This window comes from Mustela nigripes, chromosome X (assembly GCF_022355385.1).
Source record: "Mustela nigripes isolate SB6536 chromosome X, MUSNIG.SB6536, whole genome shotgun sequence".
Classification (NCBI taxonomy): Eukaryota; Metazoa; Chordata; class Mammalia; order Carnivora; family Mustelidae; genus Mustela; species Mustela nigripes.
Window position 1 is genome coordinate 118,020,149 of NC_081575.1, and position 26,241 is coordinate 118,046,389.

The following is a 26,241-nucleotide window of genomic DNA, read 5'->3' on the forward strand; positions in this document are numbered from 1 at the left end:
GCAGCCTGAAATGCCTCAGACACCACCCCTCGCTCTGCTCTCCGTATTCGCTCATGTGGGGTGCTTGGGGAGAAGGAAAATCTAACAGTCTCTTCGTGCCGGCACTTCTGACCCTGGGGGCCAGATGACCCTCTGTTCTGGGGCTGCCCGGGCCCTGGAGGACGCTGGGCAGTCTCCCTGCCACAGTCTCCCTGGCCTCCCCTCAGCAGAGGCCAGCACCACCTCGCGCACCCCCTTGGAGTTGTGACGATCAAAAACGTCTCCAGATGTCGCCAAGTGTTCCCAATTGTAAAACTGCTGCTGGTTTTTCTCTAAAGAGAAAAATCAGCCTTCTGTCTCTGACAGGGACCGCATTTACAGAGAGGTGGGTTAAGGTGGGGTCGTCTGGCAGGTGATGCTTAATGACACAGCCACGCAAGCCGTCGCTGAAAACGCACCACGGGAGGTGGGCTTTTTCACAGAGCCTATGGAAACTTCTTTCCACAAAGCTGTCAGGAGTTTCATTAGAAAATAAAGTCCGGATTTCTTCTCTCAGCCTCCACATTTTTTTTTCTTTTGATTTTGGTTTCTTTTGTTTGTTTTAAAAGATTTTATTCATTAATTTGGGACAGAGAGAGAGCAAGAGCATGAGAGGGGAAAAGGGCAGAGAGAGCAGCAGACTGCCCGCGGAGCTGGGAGCCCAAAGTGGGACTCGATCCTAGGATCATGACCTGAGCCGAAGGTAGTTCCTGAACCTTGGGGCCCTCTGTTTTGTTTTCTGAGAAGACACCGTCCCAGCACCCCAAGAGCCTGGTTCTTACTTGCCACCCACAAGAACGTGTCACGAACAGGTGTGTGCACGCATGTTCACGAAAGACTCTGGAGCAGGAGATGACCACATCCTCGAGACACCAGGGGCTGTGGGCCAGTTTGGTTAGGCTGATGCTCCTCGTTTCCTTACACACCCTCTTTTATCCCAAGTAGGAAAACTACTACATCAGATCTGGCTCTCCTGCTTTCTGATCGTGGACTGAATTTCTCTCTAAATTTATAAGTCAGCATAAGCTTTTGCCAGCGCAGTGTTACCTTTTTTTTTTTTTTAATTTATTTGACAGAGATCACAAGTAGACAGAGAGGCAGGCAGCAGAGAGAGGAGAAAGCAGGCTCCCCGCCGAGCAGAGAGCCTGATGCGGGGCTCGATCCCAGGACCCTGGGATCATGATCCAAGCCAAAGGCAGAGGCTCCAACCCACTGAGCCACCGAGGCACCCCACAGTGTTACCTTTTTAAAGGCTTTTTGATGTGTAAGCATCAGAGAGAAGAACACAGAAACCAGCCCCAGCCTGCAAGAGAGCCATGTGAAGTGTCGTCCGGACAACAAGCCTTGTCCTGCTGTCCCGACTCTTGTCCCTCAGCTGTGCGGTTCAATTTCTGAAGACGCGGTAAGTGGATCGCACCTCCCCCACAGCTGAGTAAGTCTTCACCAGTCTTTACGCGACCTCTTCTTTTACAACCTAATTCCAGGGGAGTTTGGCCGGCTCAGTCTGTGGAGCGTCCGACTCTTGATTTCGCTCCAGTCTTGACCTCAGGGTCGTGAGATCGAGCCCCACGTGCGGCTCGTGCTCCTCAGAGAGTCTGTTTCAGCCTCTCCCTTTCTCTCCCTGGTCCCTCCTCACGCACACATGCGCAAGTGCTCCCTCTAAAAATATAAATAAATCTTTTAGAAAAACAATAAAGTGACGCCTGGGTGGCTCAGTTGGTTAAAGCACCTGCCTCCCGCAGGTCATGATCCCAGGATCTTTGGATGGAGCCCACATCGGGCTCCCTGCTCAGCGGGGAGTAAGTCCACTTCTCTCCCTCTGCTCCTGCTTGTGCTCTCTCTTGCTGTCTCAAATAAATAAAATCTTTAAAAAATAAGTAAGTAAAAAAATAATAAAACTTAGCTGCAAAAACAAAAACAAAAACTGAACACTAGGGAAGTACAACATACATACAGATTTTCAGGCTGTTTCAATACAGACATGAGAACAGTCTTTGAACGGACTGTCAATCTTACAGCACTAATTCGTCCACTTTAACTCCTTGGGTTGGCTGGTTTAAGACTGTACGTATTTATCTGAGAGAGAAAGAGCATGAGCAGGGGTGGGGGGCAGGGGAGAAGCAGGCCCCTCACCGAGCAGGGGGCCCGATGCGGGGCTCGATCCCAGGGCCCCAGGAGCATGACCTGAGCAGAAGGCAGCCGCTTTGCCGACCGGGTCCCCAGCGCCCTGCCGCCACGGGGCTGTCCATGCCGCCCTGCAGGGACAGCAGTAGTCACCAGGGCGTTCGGCTGCGCTGCGTGTCAGCAGCTGCTCGGAGGTGGCGGTGGTGCTGGCACGTGCGCTCTGCGTTTTTGACGCCAACGAGTGACATGGCTTCACTTCAGACCGACCTCACCAAAGTCCACTTGCGAGCGTGGAAGTGACGCTCCCTTTCCTACTGCAGGCCCAGACGAGAATCCCACGGGGCGCGGCACGGCTTTCCGCCCAGGGCTCCGCGGGCAGCGACACGTGAGGACACACGCTGCGGCTCACTGCACGAAGAGGCTCGACCACAGCAGAGGCACACAGTAGGGGGTGGGGGGCGTGGGAGCCCATATGGAGTGTGTGGTGTGAGCCTCGTCGAGGACACTCCGCCTCCCCGGTCATCTGCTGCCTTCTGAGGCTGTCCCCGAGCACAGACCGAAGAAGGCGCCCCCGTCACCCTTGTCACAGGAATGGGCGGAGGCAGCACGTGGACAGGAGGAGCCCTGATGGCAGTGTGCCCGCGTCTCGGGCCCCAACGCCTGCCCTGGCTTGAAGATGAAATCGCGCTTCTTGCCGGATGAGAAAAGTTGGGCAATCCTGTGCGTCCCTGAGTGCGGACGGCCCTCCGTTGGTCCGCGCTCTCCTCAGGAGCAGGACAGCGTTCTGCACAGCAGATAAGCAAGTCAAACTAACACTCCGTCCCTTTCCGGGGGGAGTGGGAACGGAACGCCTCATTGACTACCGCCACCTCTGGTGGACCACTCACGATGGACGCCCGCAGCGTTGTGAAACTAGCCCCACCGTTCATCTCCAGAACCTTCTCACCTTCCCACACTGAAACCCCACTGAACACTAACTCCCTGCTGCCCCCTCACTCACCGCCCCCCAGCACCCACTCTTCTACTTTTCGTCTATATGAACTGGGATTCCTCCAGGGAACTTGAACGTGTGATTTTTAATTTATATGCTTCATGTCACGAAAATGGAACAATCTGAAACGACCAACAGTTCGATCTGAAGGGGAAGCAGCAGTATAACAGGGCCACAGGACATTGGGTCCTCACGACCCCATCATGTCCCCTTTCCAGAAGGAAGCATCCCTGAGCCGCAGAACCGCTCAGCACCGCCCCTCTCCGAGGAGGCCCTGGCCCTCACACTCGTCGGGCTGGTCACCGCGGCCCCTGCTTTGCTCGTCCCCGTCTCCAAGGCCCTTCTCACAACTCCACACCTCAGCCAAAACCACCACCCCACCAATGAGCGAGCCCCCTGACCACCTCGCCCTGCTTTCCCCCGACCAAAGACTCAGGTATTCGAGATGAGAACACAGGTAAGACACACGGAGCCCGAGGAGGCCGAGCTATGGCTGTTCAGCGGCGCTGGAAGGTCGCCAAGCCCATCGCAGCCCTCACGCCGGCAGGTATGCGATGGAAGTCGTCAGCGCCGCGAGTCATTTCCAACCAACTCCTCTCCGGAAAGAGCCGTGTGAAGAGGAGGAGAAGCTTTCCCGCTGAAAAGCAGCAGCTCCCTCCGTCACGTAAGCCTCATCGGATCCTAGCGCGCATGTACGGAAGACCTACCGCAAATAACAGGCACACGGGTTCGGCCTTCTCTGTGCTGAAGGAGAATGAGGTCTGAGGAGATGACAGAAGTTTCTGCCCAACTCCTGTATTCAAGGCACAGTGTTTTGGCAATTCTAGGAATTAAACACATTCATGTGCACACACTACTCACACACGCACACACACACACACACACCTCTCTTCCTCTACACAAATAAGGGAACACTCCAGCGGTCTGTGTGCGGCGGGAGGGGGAAGGCTGCCATGGAAGAACATTCTGGACCTTGCATGATGTACCACACGCTCCCCTGGACTCAGGACAGGAAGAACGCTGAGAAATCCAACAGGTGCTTTCCTGCCTCTCCAGTTCCAGGATAAAAGAGAGCTCTGGTGGCATTGGGAACACCCTCCTTGGCCTCAAACAGAAGGGAAACGACAAAAAGACAAAAACAAAAATAAACACCAAACGGGTTTGCTATCTTAATGAGTGCATTTCCTTGCCTGGCCCAGTGGTGATCTGAGACCCCTCCCATCCGGCTGATCCAAGGTCTTCACTGCACAGGAAGGGGAGAAGCGCCTCGGCCCGCGAGGGAAAGCCAGGCTGTCCCCTCCTGGAACTGTCTGAAGACCAGAGGGCGGCGCCCCGGGGCCGAGGGCGAGGACGTGTGCGCAGCAGCCCCAGCAAATACAAGTGTGCTGCCACACTCGGTCACCTGGGGCTGAAGCCACGGAGAAATGGATGGGGAGTTACTTATAGTGTTGCTGTTTGTGACTGCATCTCAAGGCGGCAGAAACGGCTGTTAATCATCCTTTCCAAAGTAGTGCAAAGTTCAGGTGCAAGAGAAATGTCACTGAGGAGTTCCATTTTAGTTAGCACGTACATCAACGGTTTTCAAGGCTAGCATTGTCTAGGAAGGGAGGCGATCACCCCAAAACAACATGGTCTGCGGGGCCATGGAATTATCTTCAACATCATAACCCCAGGAGACCTACTTGGGAGTTGGCGCTGAACTGGACGGCAGGAAGGGCCAGCGCCTTGCCAGCAGGAGGGGGCTCTCAGAGCAGTGAGCCAAGTGCACGTGGACTGAGGGAGGGAAGAGTGTAATCCGGTATCCCCAGAGGGAAAGGCTTCTCTTCTGACAGTCGGCCCCATTGTGAAATCCTCCCCTGAACTCTTTTAAAACCGCCCTTCCCTCCAGACACGGAAGAAAGTTTGTCTCCTCTCTTGTCCCTCTGGCCTGCTGGCGTGGATGCTGAAGACTCCATGGCTTCAAGTAATCTTCTGGAAAAGGCTCCGCTCTCTGGGACCTGTCTCCACGCAAGCCTGAGAACCGAGAGCCAGAGCAGCTGGAAAATCTGCTTGAAATGACCTCATCCTACAAAAGGCACTTTCTGCGTTTCTCCGTGGACATTCTGACGGAGTGTCGCGGGTCCCACCCTCCCCTATGCGCTTCCCTCACAATGTGTTTCTCTCTTTCGGTGGGAGCTAGGGTTATTTTCATTACACAATAAGCAGTCAGTTGAAGATATTTTTAATGCAGGTAACAACATTTATACAGCATCCTTTCCTAAAATCTGCTTGGAGACCAGCTTACGCTGGAGGAGAAAGAGGTTTGCTTTACTGCTTTGCATCATCTCTTTCTGCTACATAACTGTCATTAAGACAACATGTAGCTATTCAAACACTTTGCTCTTCTATGACAAGACGATTCCACAAATTGTGGCATTTACAGTTTGACCCCAGTTACAGGAAAATACACACATGGAATACAGCGGGGGAAATATACATGCTGCTTGCTTACTTTCTCGGATTTCTCTTCATTTAGCAGTGAGTAGACATCTTTTATTTTATAGTAAGAAAAGATGCCCCACAAAGGTAACATTTCCCACTAAGCTTACAGTTCTTTATTTACTTGCAGTCAGATAGCCCAAAATTATAAATATAATCAAACTATCGTTTTATTACTAAGTGTCTAACTATTAACTTTATTACTGGAGTCCTAGCAACAGTACTGCCACTTACAATATGGAAATCAGCCAAGAGAGTAAGGTGAAGTCCTTAAAAGAATATTTCATGACCAGGGGAAAGGTCCGCGATACGACGTTATGTAGGAGAAAAGTAGGTTTCAAGACGGAACGTGCATGATGCCAAATTTTGTTTCGCATGCACGCGTGTGTGCGCGCACACACACAGAGATGGAAGATAACCCTCCCAAAAAGTCTAGCATCTCCTTCTGGGGGTGGAATTTTCTCTGTGTGTGATTTTCTGTTTTCCAAATCTTCTCCTATGAGCGGGAACTGTTTTCACATTCATTAAAATGTAATTAAAACCTGGCAGTGTCTCCAGAAATAATCTGCATGACAACAACTCAGCGCTTCTAAGTAGGAAACGAGGCTACAGGGCGGGGAGGGCAGAGGAGGGGCTCCTGTGTTAGGAAAATAATGCCGCTCTTCAAGGAAGAAAAAACACCCCCGAGGGGGAGGCATTCAGAAAAGGTCCTTTCTGCGCTTGGCCGCCCTTCTGGGTTAATCCGTGGCTGGCTGGGGCCTGCGTGCAAAGCCCGTGCACACATCAACAGCGGATGCTGACGGGGCAGGAAAAGCGTCCGGTCCCTGGGGTTACTTCCAGAGCCATCTGCATGCCTCCCAAGTGGCCGCAGAGTGCACTCTCCAACTCTGCAAACTCGCCACCCTATTTACTGACATGTCTCTGCCTGTCCAGGGGAAGACCCAGAAGGAAGCCTTCCTAGAAGTGCTCAACCTAGTAACAGCAAACCACCACCTCTCAGCCTGCGTCCCAGGAGCCAGACGACGGACACACGACGGGCAGCTCGGCTGTTCTTCCCTCGTCCTCTCCTCTGTACACACGGTGACGCAAACTCAGGCACCCGGGACTTCACGGCAAGCTGCTGTGGAGATGCCGCCAGAGACAGCCTCCACGTAAGAGTCCTGCTTTTCCCATGATGTTGCTTTAAGCCAATACTCCCGATGAGGGTGTAAATCAGCATACAGACTGAACTATCTTCAGACTGAAAAATCGGAAGCGGCTTCTCTACAACGTGCAAGAGGCCCTCCCATGAATTTTAGGAAGACAGGCAGCCCGGCTATGGAGCCTCTGAGACACTGTGATTCTCATCCACATATGCAGGACTCTGGCCTCGACGGTTCGCTCGCCTGCGTCAGGAGTCGTGAGTGAGGTCATGTCATGTGCTCACAGATCGCGGCCTCTAGAGTTTCAAAAAATAAACCCTATGGCTTTCTCTAGAAGATAGAAAAGCAAGTGATGCCTCACAAAGTCTGCCATGGACTCTTTGAGTCTTCACAGAACATTTTTTGGTGCTTCTACTTATAAGAATAATGAAAATATGTTTTTAAAAAAACACTTAAATGGGTGCCAGGTGGCAGTTTCAGTTAAACACCTGCCTTCGGCTCAGGTCACCATCTCAGGGTCCTGGGATCGAGTCCTGCATCAGGCTTCTTGCTCAGCCAGGAGTCTGCTTCTCCCTCTGCCCTGTTCATGTGTGTTCGCTCTCTTGCTCACTCTCTCTCAAATAAAATCTTAAAAAAAAAAAAGCTTAAATATTATGAATTTAAATATTAGATGAGAGTCCAATGATCGTCCTGTTTATGTCAGCAAATGTAGGAAGTCGGGTTTTTTAAAAGATTTCATTGATCTGACAGAGCGAGAGAGCAAGCACCAGCAGAGGAAGAGGGAGAAGCAGGCTCCCCACTGAGCAGAGAGCCTGATGTGGGACTGGATCCCAGGACCCTGGGATCATGACCCAAACCGAAGGCAGGCGCGTCACCGAATGAGCCACCTAGGTGTCCCCAGACTGGTCAGATTAAATATACCGAGTACAATCCTGAGAGCAGCAGGGAGTAGGCTTTGCCAGTCTTGGCACTGCTGACACTGGGGACATCTGAATCCCAGTGGTGGGGCATCTTGTGCGCTGTAGGGGGCTAAGCAGCATCCCTGGCCTCTGCCCGCCACAGTCAGCAGCACCGTCCCTTGAAAACCATCTTCAGACAGGGCCGAATGTCCCCTGAGCAGGGGTGAGGCCGTGCTCTGAGAACTCTCAGGGCCGATACGTGGGTCCAGGACACACCTCATGACAGAGCCCAGCAGCCCCCAAATGCCTAGACGTTGCAGGTCCCTGAAGATCCGCAGGACCTTTGCTATGACCGCGGGACGGATTCCATCTTCACCGCAGCATGGGCCTCCCAGGGCTGTACCTCCAGATGCCCTCCAAGCCCCAAAGCAGACGTTAGAAGAGGCAGACACAAACCGGCTGTGCTCCTGGAGGTAGGAGTCAGCAGACTGGGGCCTGGGGCTGAATCCCACTTGTTGCTCCCCCTTGTCAGGCCCGTGAGCTAGGACTAGTTGTTACATTTCTAAACGGTTGAACAAAAAAATGAAAAGAGCTCTGTGTTGTGACTCATGGAATTGAGCTGACGTTGAAATTCCAGCGTCTGTACATCACGAGGCGGTACTGACACTCACCCAGGCTATGCATTCACGGGCGCTCAACGGCTGTTCCTACACCAGAGCTGCGGAGCCCAGCAGCCGTGAGCAGCGCCCGGCTGGCCCACGAGGCCTCAACGACTTCCCCTCTGGCCCTTGGCAGAAAAGGCCACCCTTGATCTGGCTTTTCAGCTCTACCAAAAAGGTTCCTGCCCACACTGTTGTCTACACTGGACGACAAGTGCCTGCTTTGTCCATTCCGGGCTTGAAAGTGGCCGCCTGCAGACCCGCGGGGGATGCCCCCCAAAACAGATGCTCCTCAGGAACAAACCAGCCGCGTTAGCAGTGAGAGCCGGGACCACCACCGCCATGGTCTGCTCTGGTTCCCAAAAACCCAAAAATCCAAAGTCATCCTTTTAGGGATGACTCACACACACTCAACACCAGTGCCTCACGCACGGGAGGAATTCAACGTACACTCCATTCAATGGAACCCCAAGTGCGTTCCCTAAGCATGCAGTTTGCTCCCAGTCAAAACACCAGTAACCACAGACCTCTGCCATCTCCCCTGACGTTCGGAAGACGGTTCGACAACAGTTCCAAAACCACCGACTGATGGAAGTCTGGCAGTTCATCGAAATGTTAAACGCGGTCACCATACAACCTATTAATTCTACTCTGTGACATGCACCCAAGAGAAACGGAGACCCGTGTCTGCACAAAAACTTGCACAGATGTTCAGTACAGCAGGAATACAAATAATGATGATTCCTAATAACTGCAAGGAACTACAACTCAAATGCCCATTGGCTAATGCAGAGACCGACAAAACGTGGTGGAACCACACAATGAAATATTATTAGGCCATGAAAAAGATTCACGGTGCCAGAAGGATGAATCCTGAACATATATCATTAAAGGTAGTCACAAATTCAACACAATTAATATTTTACAATTTTTTTTTATTTTTTACTTTTTTAGCAAACTACATTTTTCAAATATTTATTTTAAAGATTTCACTTATTTACTTGACAGAGAGAGAGACACAGGGAAAGAGCACAAGAAGGGGGAGCAGCAGACTTCCCCCTAAGTACAGAGCCCAACTCAAGGCTTAATCCCAGGACCCCAAAATCACGCCCTGAGCCCAGTACAGACGCCCGACTGACTGAGCCACCCAGATGCCCTTATTCTTCAAAAAATTAAGTAAAATATCAAGATTCTTATACATCTACTTTGTTATTTTTACATACTTGGGCCTTGGGAGGGGGGCAGACAGAATCTTCAGTTAGGCTCTACACCCAGTGCAGGGCTCAATCTCACAACCCTGAGATCATGACCTCAGCCAAAAGCAAGAGTCCAATGCTTGACTGACTGAGCCATCCAGGTTCCCCTTTACATACTTGGTTCTAAACAAAAATACCTCAATAAGATTCTTGCTGTAGTTAGATTTAGGACCATCACTTTAGTTCTGATGGAATTTTTTAAAGCAATAGGCAAAATTCTTCCCCAGATTTCCAGCTTTATGTTTTTAAAATTATGAATGTTTCTGTGGGCTTTTTTTTTTTTTTTTTTTTAATTAAAGACAAAAATAGGAAACAAACTGAGGGTGCTGGAGTGGAGGCGGGGTAACTGGACATTAAGGAGGGCATGTGATGTGACGAGCAGGGGTGTTATGTAAGACTAATGAATCACCAACCTACACCTCTGAAACCAGTAATACTTCATATGCTAATTAACCGAATTAAAATTAAAAAAAAAAAAAACTTAAGAAAAGAAGGCAGTCAAATTGATAAAGAAGATGCAAATACAAACAGTAAACAGTACAGCAAATACAAAAAGTAAACAATAAAATCAAACCGTATAATCCCATCTACCAAAAGACAGGAACTGTTACAGAATTGGCCGTCACTTTCAGCTTGGCATATGGGCTTCAACTCTTGGAACCTGTCTGATTTGTTCTTCTGGAAACCTTATCATCTCCTAGATCTGTAAGTACTGATCTACATGTTGTTCTAGTAAGTTTCAAGGTTAACTACAAATCAGTTTGCAGATACACACAAACTGTGTTAAGAAACTCATGAAGTCCGGGGGCACCTGGCTGGCTTGGCCAACAGAGCATGCAACTCTTGCTATCAGGGCTGTTAAGTTCGAGCCCCATGTTGCAAAAAGAGATTACTTTAAAAAAAAAAAAAAAAATCTTAAGAAACCCTAGATTGGGTTTTAGAAGGTGTCATCCTCTCCTGGTAAGACCCAAAACAGTTTGTAATAGCTGGTTCAGTATCCAAAATTCTTGGAAGGCAGTAAAAGGCAAGTTCATCACTTCGAGTTAACTACATATAAGCCCACAATGATTTCCGGGTGTTCTATCTACTACCTGCAGCTTCAGCAAGACCTGCAACTTGAAAAAAGTCCCTTTAAACAGAAGATGTTCAGTTTGGGCAAAATGCACTTCCACTTCTCCAAAGGATTTCAGCTCAAGGACAAGTATGCAACAGCAAGTGGGTTGCTTACCTTTATGGTGACTTCATGTGTAGACCTCTGGACCAGTGAGCTCCCCAGCATCCGCTCATATAAACTGCAAAGTGTCTGCCAGGAGCTGCCTGGTGAGAACCAAGGAGAAATGAAGAAAAAACTTGAAATTCTTTGCGGAGGATTCACCTTTGGCCTCTCCCATTTGTGGTTTTTCCTTTTTCCAAGCATGGCACTGGTTCCCTTTTCCATCTCAACACAAACTTCTATGTCACATTCTCTGTCTTACACTTGCACACGGATATGCAAACCGAAAGACGAGAAACGGAAGCGGCCGGTCCGTATTACCGCACGTGCAGAAATCCCAAGAGTCTCAAAGCAAATAAAATTAATTTTAGTTCAGATATTGCTGCTGCTGTCCTTTAATGATAATCAATGCCTGCCTGACATGCTCTTGTCTTGGGGACTGTATCTTACGCAACCAAGAAACTAGACTATACACACCTCGGAGAGAAGAAAACGTGTTTTAAGGAAGCTTTACAGACATCACTTAGACGAACGTTTACAAGAGCCTTGCATGCAAGTCCATGTGTATAGCTACGCCCTTACAAACACACAGACACAACATTAGAATCTTTTTTTCCCCTTTTGGATTCCCTAAAATAAAGCCAAAGAAAGGCACTGACTCACTCTGGCTCAACCTATCCATTACTGTTATCATACATTGCAATTTCACAAGCGTTCCACCATTTGCACTTCTGAACAAGCCAGGTTTGTAAGCTCCCAAGTTAACCTTTGTATCGAAAACATGTTTCTACCTTTCGGACAATATGAACTCTGAGCAATCAAACCAGCATTGACTTAACAGTGTTTACCTTCTTCCTCATAAAATTCCCTTGGTTATGAATGAATCCAGCCTCCTACATTTAAATTATCTATAGGCTCAAACTCTAAGGAAATTAACTGTTTGCCATCTTCTCTTAAATTCTGGTTCAATCTAAGTGATAAAAAGGAACAAGGGTTAATAGAATTCAAATTCATCAGTGAAGCTTATGAATAAAGGTGTTTCTTATTATTAAACACAGAACATCATGAAATGTTTTAAGGAAATTCAAGTAAATTATTCCCAATGAGTCATTTTTATAGCTATGCTGTGCAAAGAAAGGCAGCTAAAAAAATTTTACAGATGGGTTCACAGGCCCTTAAGTTTCATTATAGTACATTTTCCTAAAAACACCATAAGGATATGTAAGATAAAAGTAATAAACAGGGCAACTTGTAAAAATCTAACATTGAAGAAAAATAGTAAGATTCAATCAAACAAAACTTCCCTACAGGGCACCTGGGTGGCTCAGTCAGTTGAGCGACTGTCTTCCCCTCAGGTCATGATCCCAGACTTCCAGGATTGAGTCGTGCATCGGGCTCCCAGCTCCTTGGGGAGTCTGCTTCTCCCTCTGACCCTCTTCTCTCTCATGCTCTCACCCATTCTCCCTCAAATAAATAAATAAAATCTTTAAAACAACCCCCCCCACAAAACTTCCCTATAAGTCTTTCGGTAGATATTACTCACCAGAGTGAAGCAGGCATAAAGGAATACTGAATTTGCTCATAAAATAAAAATACATTTTGTAATGAAAAAATTTCTGTGGTAGAGATAAAATAAGACAACACTCCTTATAGGACCTGAAGAAGAAAGCAAATTACTGTTTTCAGGATTGAGTTGTAAATTACCACGGGGGTGGGGGGTGGATAGCCTTATAATGAAATCACTAAATACCATAAAGTATCAAAATATGAGCAGATGTCACCACAATAAGCCCCAAATTGCTTGGAAATTAAAACACTAAAATCCATAATAATTCAATAAGTAATTAATATATAAACAGCTCTTATTACAAGCTGTTCAGCAAAACCTTTAGAATCAAATTCTTATTCTTTGGTCCAAAACAGATGGTAACTCACAAATGAGAGTCTTGGAATGGAAGATTATCTTTTATATATGTTGTTAAACTCCGTAAGTGTAATTAACATCATCTGCGTGTTATAAACACACAAAAACGGGAAAATAGGACTGGTTAGCAATGCTCTTCTGCTTATGCAACATGTCAAAATTAATTAGTTTACTGATAGAAACAATAAATTAAAAATGATAAATATGTTCTTCTAATACCTAAATTGTCACTGATTCTCCCGTGATCAGGGCCCAGACAGAACCACCACCAAGGCGCAGTACAGGCAAAAAGGTTCACGTACTGCAAAGTGTTGGTGTGAAGGGCCAACTACTTTAACAAACACAATATATCCTACATTCTCAAAGGCGGTCACACACATGTAAGGGACTGCGCAATCTTCTGGTTGCTCCTCGGCTCCAGGCAAGGCACGGTGCAGACCTACCCAGGCAGTCCTTCCGCCGTGGGAAGCACAGATCCCTTAGAACACTGCAATGTTGTGCAAACATCCCCTCCTCAGGCCCCAAAACATTTCTATCACTCCAAAAGGAAACCGTGTACCCAATTAGGCAGTCCCTGCTCATTCCCTCTCCCAGCCCAGTCGACTCTGTCTCTTTGGACCGGCCTATTCTCAACGTGTCACATCAGTGGAAACACACAATACCTTCTGTGTCTGGCTCCTTTCTCTGAGCAAAAGGCTCCCGAGGGTCAGCCGTGAGGAGGCGTGTGTCGGCACTCCGCTCCTTGTCGCGGCCAACCACTACTCTACCGCGGGGGTGGACTACACTTGGCTCTGCCACCCGCCCATCAGATGCCGGGCATTCCGGCAGGAGTTCACTTTCCGGCTATCGTGGTTACTGCTGCCATGAAATTTCGGGCACAGACATGTGCTTGAGCCCGGGTTTTCCATCCCGTGGGGCATACACCCTTGGAGGGGAACTGCCTTATCAGTTTGCCTTGCTCCTCCTTTGTGGAAGCCTCCAGCTCTCCAGGACTGACCGATGCAAACCGGACGGCCACAGAGGGCCGCGCAAGCCCTAGGGAAGCTCAGGGCCTCCACACTCCCGCCGCCAAACGGCGGCCAGCTAACAGCGGATGGCTAAGGGTGGCCGGCTAGCGCTGTGCACGGCAAGCACCAAGATGAAGAACGTGCTCTCTGCTTGCAGCAAAGCAAACGACCTTCCCCGCAGGCGCTCCTCAAGCGCAGCAGGCAACCAGAGAAACTGGATCGGCTTTGCTTTGCCCTTGCCCCCCTTTCCCACCTCCCCAGTTTAGCACCAAGTCTGAGGTCACGGCTGCTCACGTTTCCACTCAGATTCATCCGCGACACCTGAGTTTGACAATGGCCGTCGAGGGACCTTCTCAAATGCGATACTGAAATCGGATAGCGCTCCATGCACATGACACCCCGTAAAAGCCTGCGATTATCACGGCGCACCCACATCCGAACACAGCCGTGCCCACCAGGGCCCCCGGTGCCTCCACCCCAGGATACAGCAGGCGCGCTCCGGAGACGCTGTCGGCTGTCACACCTGGAGAAGGGGGCCAACGGCCACGGGTGGAGAGAGACCAGGGAGGCCACGGGATGTCCTCCACCTCACAGGACAGTCACTGATTCGCCCAAAAATGGCAATATTGCTACGGCTGAGGCACTTTACTAGAACGGGTTTGAGACTAAGGCCTTCTCTTCATGACTTCTGATTTTTGCTGTGAAATATCAGAGGGTGAAATAACGCTGTCACGCACATCTTAGATTCCGACGACAGCATCTGGGGGGGCTTCTGCCGACTGCCATAAAGCTTCCTCCATCACTGCCCAATTTTTCAACACAAATAACCCATGTGGATCTCTAGGTCAAAGGGACAAACATACCTTTTTCCTGGTCATAAATGCATAGCATATAAATATTAATTCTATTTCTTGGAGGACTACAATCCAATATGCACCCTGAAGTCTTTTTTTCTCTGCCTATGGAGAAGCCAGCATGGCGCAGGACGGGGGGGCCTCCTACGGCCAGCCGGCGCCACCCCCCAGCCACGTGAGGAGGCCAGCCCTGCAGCAGGCCAGCCGGCCGCGGTCGGACCGTCCGATGACTGCAGCCCCGGCTGAGCTCCTGGCTGCCCTTGCAGAGAGGCCCCGGCCAGAACCATCCTGCCGAGTCGCGCCAGCATTCCTCCCCTCTGAATCCAATACACGGGGAAGGGCCGCTGGGAAAGATACGTGGGGGCAGAGCCCTCACTCCAGCAAGCGCTTCCACTATATCCACAGACTGGAGATGATGACGGGCACAGCTGCTGCCAGGAACACCAAGAACCAGATGAGCTGGGAAGCCAAGCGGCCCGAGGTTTAAGATAAGTAAGCAAGAGTCTGCCAAAGCGAGTTCCTCAGAACAAGGCTGTCTAGGTGGTTGGCATGCGTTCAGTCGGCACTACCTGAAGAACGGTTCCACAGTCCCAGAGGACTGGCAACACTGGGTTTTGTGAAGCTATTAAAACGCAACAATAGGGGTGCCTGGGTGGCTCAGTGGGTTAAGCCTCTGCCTTCGGCTCAGGTCATGATCCCAGGGTCCTGGGATCGAGCCCCACATCGGGCTCTCTGCTCAGCGAGGAGCCTGCTTCCTCCTCTCTCTCTGCCTGCCTCTCTGCCTACTTGTGATCTCTGTCAGATAAATAAATAAAATCATAAAATAAAAAGCCAACAATAGTAAGAACAGGCAAAACAATAGTGGTTAACACGAAACTGTACCTATTGTCTGCCCAAGCGTGTTCGACATGCTTTAAACGCAAGCCATCCTTTCTGAAATAACGAAAGAAGCCTGCCTCCCCGGACCTCATGCCACATTCTCACTGCTGCACCCCAGGCCCTACCAACAACCATGTCACGCCAGGCGATCACACACAGTACGTCGCAATTCTGGTGTCAGGGCCTGCTCACCGCTGGGAGCCACGGGCAGCAGGAATTCTGCGAGACACCTTCTTCATCGAGCTGCACTTCTAGCGGGTCCTCCAAGGACCCTGGCGTCCCATGGGTGAGGACGCCTCACGGTCACTACGCCGTGGTTTGCCGGACACTGCCCAAGTCCTCTCGGAATGGCTTTCCAACACTGTGTTGAAATTCAAAAGACAATTTTCTGATTGACTGAACACATCACTCCCAAGACATTCCAATTAATTGAGGTTGTGCTATTGGAAGACGGTGTTCTCCAAGAGAAAACTGAAAACACACTTCTTTAGACTTTGGAAGCTTGAAATCTAAAGATGACGGTACTTGACTAAAATAAACACCAGTGCCAAGATGGTAATGACTTATAAAAATAAACATAACTTTTAATACTATAATAGTATCAAGAAATAGGGCAGTTCTAGATAAGCCTTTATCCACTGGGAATTAATCAGGCCATCATCCTCATTTCTCTCTTTACTCACTGAACTAGGAAAATGGGGACCACGAAGTGAAAAGTCACAATGCCTGAATTACTTCCTCATATCTTATCTCACCTTTAAAAATAAAACAAACTTACTTTTGGAAGACCCTTAATTTAGGTGGATTAATTCTTGCCACTGTAGTAGATGTATGCCTTTGTCTAGTTATATGTTAACACCAAAGAGACCCCTTCCCTTTGAAGTTCTACTATGACCCAGGAAAAATGCTTTTGTATTGTTAGTGGTAAAAGATGCTAATTTGGTACACAAATTCCAAGGCCCTAACCTTTGATGTTCTTCAAAAATAAGCTTATATGCCATAAGCACATAAGTTAAAAACAAGGAACATCTTAAAACATTTTTCTTTTAAACACAGTCTGCAGAGTCAGGGTGCCTGGGTGGCTCAGTCGGGTAAGCATCTGCCTTTGGCTCAGGTCAGGATCCCAGGGTCCTCGGATCAAGTCCCGCGGCAGGCTCCATGCTCAGCAGGGAGTCTGCGTTTCCCTCCTCCTGTGCCCCTCCCCCCACTGATTCCCGTTCTTTCTCTCTCTCTCTCAAATGAATTTTTAAAAATCTTTAAAAAAAAGTCTGCATGGTCAAATGACAATATATGTTGTCCGATGCCTACAGAAAACATTTAGACTGATGTTTTTGGAACTAACATTTTACAACTGGTAGCTGCAGGCAGTAATCCTGGGTGTGCCATATTCTCCTTTAGGGAGAACTAGGCAATGGATCATTACTGTCCAGACATGAGAAAGCTTGAAAAATGGCTACTCGTGAAGTGTGCCCGCACGGCTGGCAGTCACACACAGTTACGGCTGACCCCCCTTTTGCAAGCCCTGTTTGTACATTCTGCACACGACCAAGGATGTGTCCAAGAGCTTTCTGTATCATCCCATTCTCTATGGTCCAAGTACATAGTACGGAGTTACAAAGCATGCAGAACTAGTAAACACGGATTTTCATGGTGCCCAAACATGGGCAAGGGTTCATTTTAGTGTCTGTTCATAAAACACCGGTCTTCAGATATGATAACGTGTATTACTTAAAGCAAAGCTTCCAAGATCAAGTAAGGTTGGGAACTTCTAAGTTAAAAAAGGTAAAACAGATCCAAAAGCAGATCCATAAAGCTGAACAAAAACCCCAAGCAGGATAAACACCAGAGAAAACGCGAACAAGACACAATCAATTTCCTGAAAATCAGCAGTAAAAAGAAACTGTTAAAAGCAGCCAGAGAAAAAAAACACAAATTACACCCAGAGGGGAAGTTAACAAAACTCACAAACTTCTTGTCAAAAACAATGTAAGCCAGAAGACAATGGAATGAAATCTTCAGAGAACTCAAAGAATGTGTCAATTTAAAATTCTACTCTCAGACAGAATAGCTTTCAGAAATGAAGACAAAATAAAGACTCTTTAAGACAAACAAATGCAGAGAGAATTCAATGCCAATACGTCTGTCCTACAAGAAAGAAGTTCTTTAAGGGGAAGAATAATGAGCTCCAGTGGACCGCTGGATTTCTGCAAAGGAATGATGAGCGGCATTAAGGGTAAACACGGGATAAACATGAAAACATTTTCTTCTCACTTTAAAATTTCCTTTATATGTAATTAACTGCTTCATGCAGAATTAGTAACTGTACTGTGGTTTCTTAAACATATGAAAGTAAACGGTGTGACAACAGTAGTGCGAAGAAGTAGGAACGGAAGAACAGACGCACACCCTTGTTAGGTCCTTACGCAGGACCTGGTAAGAGAGACCAGTACAGACTCTGACAAGTTAAAGACCGTGACCGCAAACAGGAGAGAAACGCTAAAACCTGGGGATCCTGGGTGGCTCAGTCGGCGGAGCGTCCAACTCTTGATTTCAACCCCGGTCATGATCGCAGACTCCTGGGATGGAGCCCTGGGTTGGGCTCCCTGCTCAGCGGGCAGTCTGCTTCTCTCCCTTTCTCTCTGCCCCTCCCCACCCCCAGCTTGTGGCCTGCTCTCTCCAGTAAATACACAAAATCTTACAAAAAAAAAAAAAAAAGCACTGGAAATTAAAACAAAGAAGTATAGGTAATAAATTAACAGGAAAGTACAATCAGAAAGAATGATGCGTAAGTCCCGCAAACATGGCCAGGAACAAGGAGAACACACAGAAAGGTACAAATAGAAACAAATGACCAGTAGCCAATGGCTACCCCTCTGATTCAAAGGCGGACCGTGGGACTGTATAAAAGGCAAGATCAATCCGCAGTCAATGACCAAGCCGCTCCGGACAAGCATGTACTCCGTCTCTGAATGCGGCTGTACGTGTGCGTACCCCTCACACGCCACTGGCCGTATGTCACTGACCCGTAGGGTCTCTGACAGTATGTACTCTGCTCCGTTTAGCATTCTCCTCCGCGATTTTTTCCATTTCTCACCTGCCTCATTAGTCTGGGGAAGGCGCATTGGAGGCGAAGAAAACACAGAGGAAAAGGAGACAAAGACTGACTCCTGGACACCGACAGCAATCTGCCTTCTGCGCGGGGCTCCCCGGTGATGCTCCCGCGACACGGAGGCCCTGGTCTGCTGCAGACCGCACAGAGCCCGACCACCGGCTCCTTAAGAACTCTGGGGGGGGGGGGGGCGGGGTGGCTCAGCAGGTTAAGCCTCTGCCTTCGGCTCAGGTCGTGATCCCGGGGTCCTGGGATCGAGCCCCGCATTGGGCTCCTTGCTCCGTGGGGAGCCTGCTTCCCCCTCTCTCTCTGTCCCCACTTATGTGCCTGCTCCCTCTCTTCCTCTCTCTGTCAAATAAGTAAATAAAATTAAAAAAAAGAAGTCTGAGTGGGAGCACACAGACACTGGCCGTGGCTCACCCAGGACACAAGCCTCACGGTAATGGATTAAGGAACGTAACGGTGAGAGGTCACATCTCTGCTTTTGAAGACAAGTTCAAGCTAAAGACCACCTTGACCGGGGTGTTAGACTCGGAGGCTTGGGGCAGAAGTGGCTTTCCAGAAGGCACGGCTGCTTCACGCCCAACTAGCTCTGCTCGCCACTGTCCAGCAGGTGTTGGCGTGGAACCCCAGCGAACCTCCCACTTCCGGAGAAACGGCCTCCGCGCCCCGGCCGCATGAGCAGCCAGCACAGTACGGCACGCGACACGGGCCTGAGCTGTCCAGCACCTCCCTCACGAACGCCACTAACACGTCTTTTCAAAATCACAGAACGTGCTGTTTTGTATCTGGGGAAAGAGCGTACGAGCCAGGCGTTTTAATAAATACACACTGGGGACCATTATGGGGCTCTGACACGTAGAGGAACTCCCAGGAGCTCCTCGAAGTACTCAGATGAAACGCTCTCGGTGCTCTCTACCACTTGTGTCGATCAGGCTCCTCTCTTCACTCCTCTTGCCTTTGCGGAAGTTGAGCTTACAGGTTGGGAGACCTACCTGGACACGGCAACGGAGGGCAAATACCAGGGCCATGAGCAGGGCTGAGCATGCTTTTTCTTTCCAGGGCCAAAGAGTAAGTGTCTGGGACTCTGCAGCCGTACCCTATTACAACTAGTCTCCTCCGGCCGGAAGCTGAAATGCAGGACCTGACAATACGCAAACAGATGGGTGTGGGGCTACGTCCCTCAAACCTGAGCTCCAAGAACAGACAGTGGGCTGGGGTGGCCTCGGGGCGGTAGTGTGCCCACCGCTGTTGGATGTATTAAGCTGTGCACCCACAACTCATTACTAAATTTAAACAGACAACCTAAAATTGCATCCGGGTGACTTGCGATAGTCAACGTGCAAAGAAAGCAGCGCTTTGTTCCAGAAGTAAAGCAGGTGTGCGCTTTGTTACGGAGAATGAGCACAGCGAAGGGTAAATGGCAGGACAGGCTTCTGGTCCTGGGGACCTTCACGCAGCTGCCCCCAGGAGTCGTCCGGACAGTCGTGCAAATGTCACATCAAGTTAACACGCTTTCAGGACCCAAGTGCAGAAAGTTTCATTAGAGCTTCTCAGTTCTTTCACGGGTCACAGAAGGGTGAAATTAAACAGAACAACTCAATCAGTCTGGAAACGACATCCTTCGTTTATTTTGCCTTTAAAAATTATTATATTTAAGGGGCGCCTGGGTGGCTCAGTCGGTGAAGCCTCTGCCTTTGGCTCAGGTCATGTTCTCAGGGTCCTGGGATGGAGCCCCGCATTGAGCTCTGCGCTCAGCGGGGAGTCTGCTCCTCCCCCTGCTTCTGCATGCGGGCTCCCCCTCTCTCTCACTCTATCTCTCAAAAGAATAAGTAAAATCTTTTTAAAAACTTACATTTAAACAGACTTCAGTTTTTAGAACAGTGTTAGGTTCACAGCAAAAGCGAGCAGAAGGTCCAGAGATTTCCCACACGATCCCGAACAGCCTCCCTCACTCTCCACATCCCCCACCAGAGAGGCCATGAGTTCACGTTCACGAGCCTACACGGACACGTCACCGTCACCCAAAGCCCACAGTTTTCTTCAAGGGTTCACTCTGGCTGCTGCTCACTCCGTGGACTGAAACGAATGCACACGCACCCTTCCCTATGGTAAAATCCCTAAAAAGTCCTATGTTGTCTCAACAGCTCTTCCTGCCCCAACCCTTGGCAACCACTGATCTTTTCACACTGTGTCTGGTTTTTCCTTTTCCAGAACAGCCCAGTGCTGGAGTCATAGGGTCATTCAGAGTCATTCAGACTAACTTCTTTTCACTTAGTACCGGGCATTTAAGGTTCTTCCATACTTTTCATGGCCTGATTCAAGCCCATTTCTCTTTAGTGCTGAATAATAAATATTCTGTCGTTTGGACGGCGGACCACAGTTTACTTATCGGTTCACTTCCTGGATGTCATCTCATCTTGGTTGCTTCCAGGTTTTGGCAATGATGAATAAAGCTGCTATCAACATCTGTGTGCAGGCTTCTGTATGGATACGTTTTTAACTCCATTGCGTAAATTTCCTGTTTCTAAATGCCATTAAATGGGCACCTGGGTGGCCCAGTCGGTAAAATGCCCGCCTTCAGCTGAAGTCAGGATCCCAGAGTTCTGGGATCAAGTCCTGCATCAGGCTCATTTCTCAACAGGAAGCCAGCTTCTCCCTCTCTCTCTGCCCGCCACTGTCCCTGCCTGGGTGCTTGCGCTCGCGCTCACTCTCTGCCAAATAAATAAAATCTTTAAAAATTAAAAAAAGGGTGCCTGGGTGGCTCAGTGGGTTGGGCCACTGCCTTCGGCTCAGGTCATGGTCTCAGGGTCCTGGGATCGAGTCCTGTATCGGGCTCTCTGCTCAGCGGGGAGCCTGCTTCCCTCTCTCTCTCTGCCTGCCTCTCTTGCCTACTTGTGATCTCTCTCTGTTAAATAAACAAAATCTTAAAAAAAAGGGCGCCTGGGTGGCTCAGTTGGTTGGACGACTGCATTCAGCTCGGGTCATGATCCTGGAGTCCCGGGATGGAGTCCCACATCGGGCTCCCAGCTCCATGGGGAGTCTGCTTCTCCCTCTGACCTTCTCCTCACTCATGTTCTCTCTCACTGTCTCTCTCTCAAATAAATAAATAAAATCTTTAAAAAAAAATCTTAAAAAAAAAAAACCCATTAGCCAAGGGAAATCAGAAAATATCTTAAAAATAAATAAATAAATAAATATTAAAAAAAAAAAAAAGTAAATATCATTGAAATGAGGTGAGTAACACATGTTCATGGGAGAGATTTTCAGTGGTTCCCAAGTGCAGGTAGTTATGACCCCTGAAGGTCATTTGCCCCAAGGGCAATGTCTGGAGAGACTTTCTGTTTGTCACAAGGTCGGGGGGAGATGCCACGAGCATCTAATGGGTAGAGGCCATGGAAACTGCTCAACGTCCTACAGCACAGAAGACATCTCCCCTCAAAGAAAGGATTATCTGGTGGCCAACGTCCAGAGCTGAAGCCGGGCAATCCTGGTATGAAGGTAAAATGTCCCAAGTCTTCCAAGTCACTCTGGGTTGCTGGCTCTCGGTGTGGAAGGCCTCTACAGTAAGCTGCTGATTCTAAAAGAGATACAGTCTAGGACGCATAGACTCTTCATTCCCCCTTTTGTCCTACTAGTCGTTCTCTTGTGTTTTTAAAGATTGGGAGGGGAACCATGAACCTCAAAATACTGCATTCAGTAACGGGAGGCACCCATCAGCTGTCTCCACCATGAAAGCCCCTGAGCAGCAAGGCTATGCCCTCACCTGGACACGATCACGCCCCGCCCCGCCCCCACGTGCGGAGGAAGTGTATCTTCTGTTAAAGCCCCTTCATGTCCATCCTGGAACACAGCGGCTCTCTTCGTGATGCCCATTTTGTAGGTAAAAAGGCTGAGTTCTTCAGAGTTTCAGGGCATGGTCTAGACTAGTTCCACAGCTTCTAAGCGGTAGGATTTGAACCCCAAAGTTATGGCTTTGGTCTGTGCTTGCATCGCTTCACATCATACCCGTTCACACCTTCTAGTCATCTGGACAGGGGGGAGGGAAGAATTCATTCTGCACGATGGAATCAAACAGGAACTGGCAGCTGCTAACGGAACTTACTGAAGGGAAGTGTCCCAAACGCTCTGGGAACTCGATTTCAGAGAGGCAACGCGCTCAGTGTCCTTCACTCGGCTCCACTAACGCTCTCAGCTGATCTGAAATGGATTCAGCCATTTACCCTCTACCATCGAGCAACTGGGTTCAACTCGTTTTTGGATTTTCTCTGAGCTTTTATTTTTCTTGACCAATTCACATCAGGCTCCTGCCAGCCAGGGAAGCTCTGACATTCGGTCAGGTGTCTAGACCCCGGCAGCTGGAAGGAGAGGGAGCTATCCTGGGCTCTGCATTTTGCTCACTCTGTCTTGTTAGCCAAAATCTAGACTGACTCACGTCTTCGACCAACATCGAGTATCTTATTTACAGAGATCATTCATTCGCGGATGAGGTCATCAGCTCACCAAGCAAGTATCAGGATGTGCGGTCCGTTGAGGAAGTTGGACTGCGGAAGACAAGACTGCTTTCTGACCCACGGAATTCCAATCTTTAACAGTGAGCACCATGCCACTTCTACACGCTGCCATTCCTGCGAACGCTTTCGCTCTGCTGTTCCATCTGTCTTTAAGACGCCACGCCTCCCTATTCCATTACTGGTCCTGGACAGTTGCGAGGACACAAGCAGCACGGATTATTAGAAGCAAGGATTGTAAAATCAAGTGCAATACACACGACGTACCCCAAAAATATGCATTCACGCCAGGCCTAATGTCACGTGTCTGTAGCTACCGAGTAGGAGCACCTCCCCATTCATAAGACGACTGTGGCTACCTTTGTAAGAATGGCGACCTGTTGATCCACTTTCCTTTCTCACGCTCTGACGTTGCTCCCTTGAACCCACTGCTGGGGTGGATGCCGCTCAGTCGGCCCGGGGAAGACTGGAATTCGAAAGGCCACACAATTTGGCTCTCTTGGTCCTGAGGACCAAACAGTCACATCTTCTTCTTCCTGGATGTAACGGGACTGCATCGCGGGGACACTGGTTTACTCCCCTGTGCGATGGCTGCAAAGGGCAGTGTGCAGTGTGCAATCCTTTGCGGAAACAAATAGTTGAGGCAGTTGGCTTGCAGGACCAAGAACTTGATGATTTCACTAAAACGCACTCTACCGTAAATCATGGGAGGCAGGCAGGCACTAGCTGTCCGCTGTAAATAAACAGGACACAGGACGCTGAAATAAACACACCTCGTGCCCAGAGCAGGGCCTAGCAGGACACCTGCCAGAAAGTCGGGGTTTCCGGGGCGCCTGGCTGGCAGGTCAGCTAGTCGAGCATGCAACTCTTGATCCTGGGGTCAGGAGTTTGCGGCCCACGCTGAGCACAGAGATTACTTAAAAACAACGACACAGCACCAACCAAAAAACCAGAAGATGATGACAACGACAACTCTTGTTTCCCTACAATTTAAAAAAGGTGACTGAGGGACGCCTGGCTGGTTCAATCAGTAGAGCACACAGCCCTTGATCTCGGGGTCCTGGGTTTGAGCCCCACGCTGGGTGTAGAGATTACTTAAGAATAAAACCTTAAAAGCATAAAAATAAATACCAAAAAATACAAGGGCAAGGGACTCTTGTGACAGAGAAAAGAACACATGATTTAAAGCCTTCTGAACTTTCTGTGAGTCAAACAGTTCAGGCACGTATGGGTCATCAGAATCCCCAGGTTCCCAAGGGCTTCTGACGGTCCCACTGGCTCTGGAGTTTGGGCTGGGATGCTGATGTATTATAAAGCAGAGAGGCATCTCGTCTCGCCCCATCAGGAATATGCCGGCCAACATGTCCATGTGTGGTGCAAAGAGAAACAGCCAGCATCTATGCGAAGCTTCGAGGCTGCAGGAACGGAAGTTCAGGGCACCGCTGTCCCCTACACTGTCACCGCCCACCCCAACCCCGGCAGCAGCCCAGAGACTTTGCAAGTGTGTGTGAGGAAGCTGTGAACCTGGAGGCAATCCTAGGCCAGCTGGCCCTAAACCCTATTGCCCTCCTGAACAATGTCTGTCTTCAGGGTGCGTTTTTAAGCAACGCTTAGCCATAGAAGACAGGAAGCCCCGCTGTGTCGTTCTAGTGGTCTCCATGAAGGTCAAATTCTGGCCTCCATCCTGCCTGCCCTCTCCGTCACGCTGTGCTTTTACCCAGTCTTAGCTGGCTTCCTCCTCCCTGGATTCCAGCGTGGTCGGTTTCCCAGAAACTACACTCCGTGCCGGGAAAGGGTCATGTCTCCTTTACAAGGCAATCTGGCAGACTCCCGCGGAAGCATCACGGCCCCGGAGTGAGGCTGGCCATGGCGAAACCCCAGAATCCCCTACGGGACCTCTGTGTCTCCTGACGAACAGTGTAACGTCTCTGTGCCACACAGAACGGCGCTGGACACTTACACCGCACAGATGCGCGTATCCAAATATACATAAAGCCAGGCACGCAGGTGGGTAACAACGAAGTTATGATTATGACCGTAGCATGGCCACAGCCGCGAGGCCCTGGCCACTAGAATGCCCCGCTCCTTCTCTTCTACTAATCTTTCTCTCGTGTTTTTAAAGGTGGGGGGAAATCCGTGACCCTGAAAATACAAAACCAGATGAACCTTGTTTGTATTTTACCTCCATGAGAAATGTTTTAAAGAAATAAAAATTAAAAAGCCAAGATGAGCCTAAAAACATGTACGCCACTCATTACTCCAAAGGAACACGTTTCAGGAGGTTTCTTTAAAGGGGCTAAAACTGTCACACCAGTGTGAGGGAATCTAGTTATCCTCTCTACTGGGACATAATCCCGTTTATCTGCGGTTTCCTTATATGGAAACATACTACTTGATTCTCAAACAACTGAATTTTTAAATGAGCAAGCGTGTTTGAGAAAGAAAGTGAGCACAGTCGGATGAGAAAACAAACCGGCTCAGACCAACAGCAGATTGGACCGGCCGCGGGTACTCGCACTCCGGGTCCCGCTCGGCTCACCGAACGATTTCACCTGCCTGCTTCCCCGCTTTCGCCGAGTGACCTCACCAGCCGCACGGGGAACACTCGTCTCCGTGCAAACACAATCGCCAAAACAAGAAAATGCCAATGCTCCGTTTCCTTTAAAAAGGAAATACAGGGAAAGTAAAACTTCAGGGTACTTTCTCGATTAAGCTTAGCCGGTTTTCCTTTGAGCCTGTTCCAATTTCTGGGAGGTCCTAAGATCATGTTCGTGAGGGGCAGAAAATCCTCTGGGGATGCACCTACAGGGCATCATGCTAAGGGAAGTCAGAGAAAGACAAACACTATGATTTCACGGGTACGAAAACAAACGGACGGCTTCTTCCCCAGGGTGGGGGCGGCAGACACAGGACACGGGGGTAAACACGGTCACCGTCTAAGTGTATCCGTGCCTGTGGTACAGCTGTCTGGGTCCATTAGGAAGCTCTGGCGGCGATGTGTCTCACCACAAATTAAACTCTAAGCAAAGTGTTACCCTAAAATGATATTCTGAAGATCTCACTAAAATGAAGGAAGACGTTCAATGGTGGAAACGGATGCTATTTCAGATTTCCGGTTGTGTGAATCGAACTTCTCACAACCCGTACACAGCCCTTGCTGCGGAGAAAAGCTCTTTG

General features: G+C 49.2%; 1 protein-coding gene across 2 annotated transcripts in view; it reads right to left on the reverse strand.

The window, feature by feature from the left end:
* Window positions 1-26,241, reverse strand: part of TBL1X (transducin beta like 1 X-linked) — a 202,025-nt gene that overhangs the window by 45,402 nt on the left and 130,382 nt on the right. For both annotated transcript variants that reach the window (XM_059385756.1, XM_059385755.1), the window contains exon 3: window positions 10,796-10,884. The gene's annotated coding sequence lies outside the window, so the exon portion shown is untranslated. The remainder of the gene's footprint in view (window positions 1-10,795; window positions 10,885-26,241) is intronic.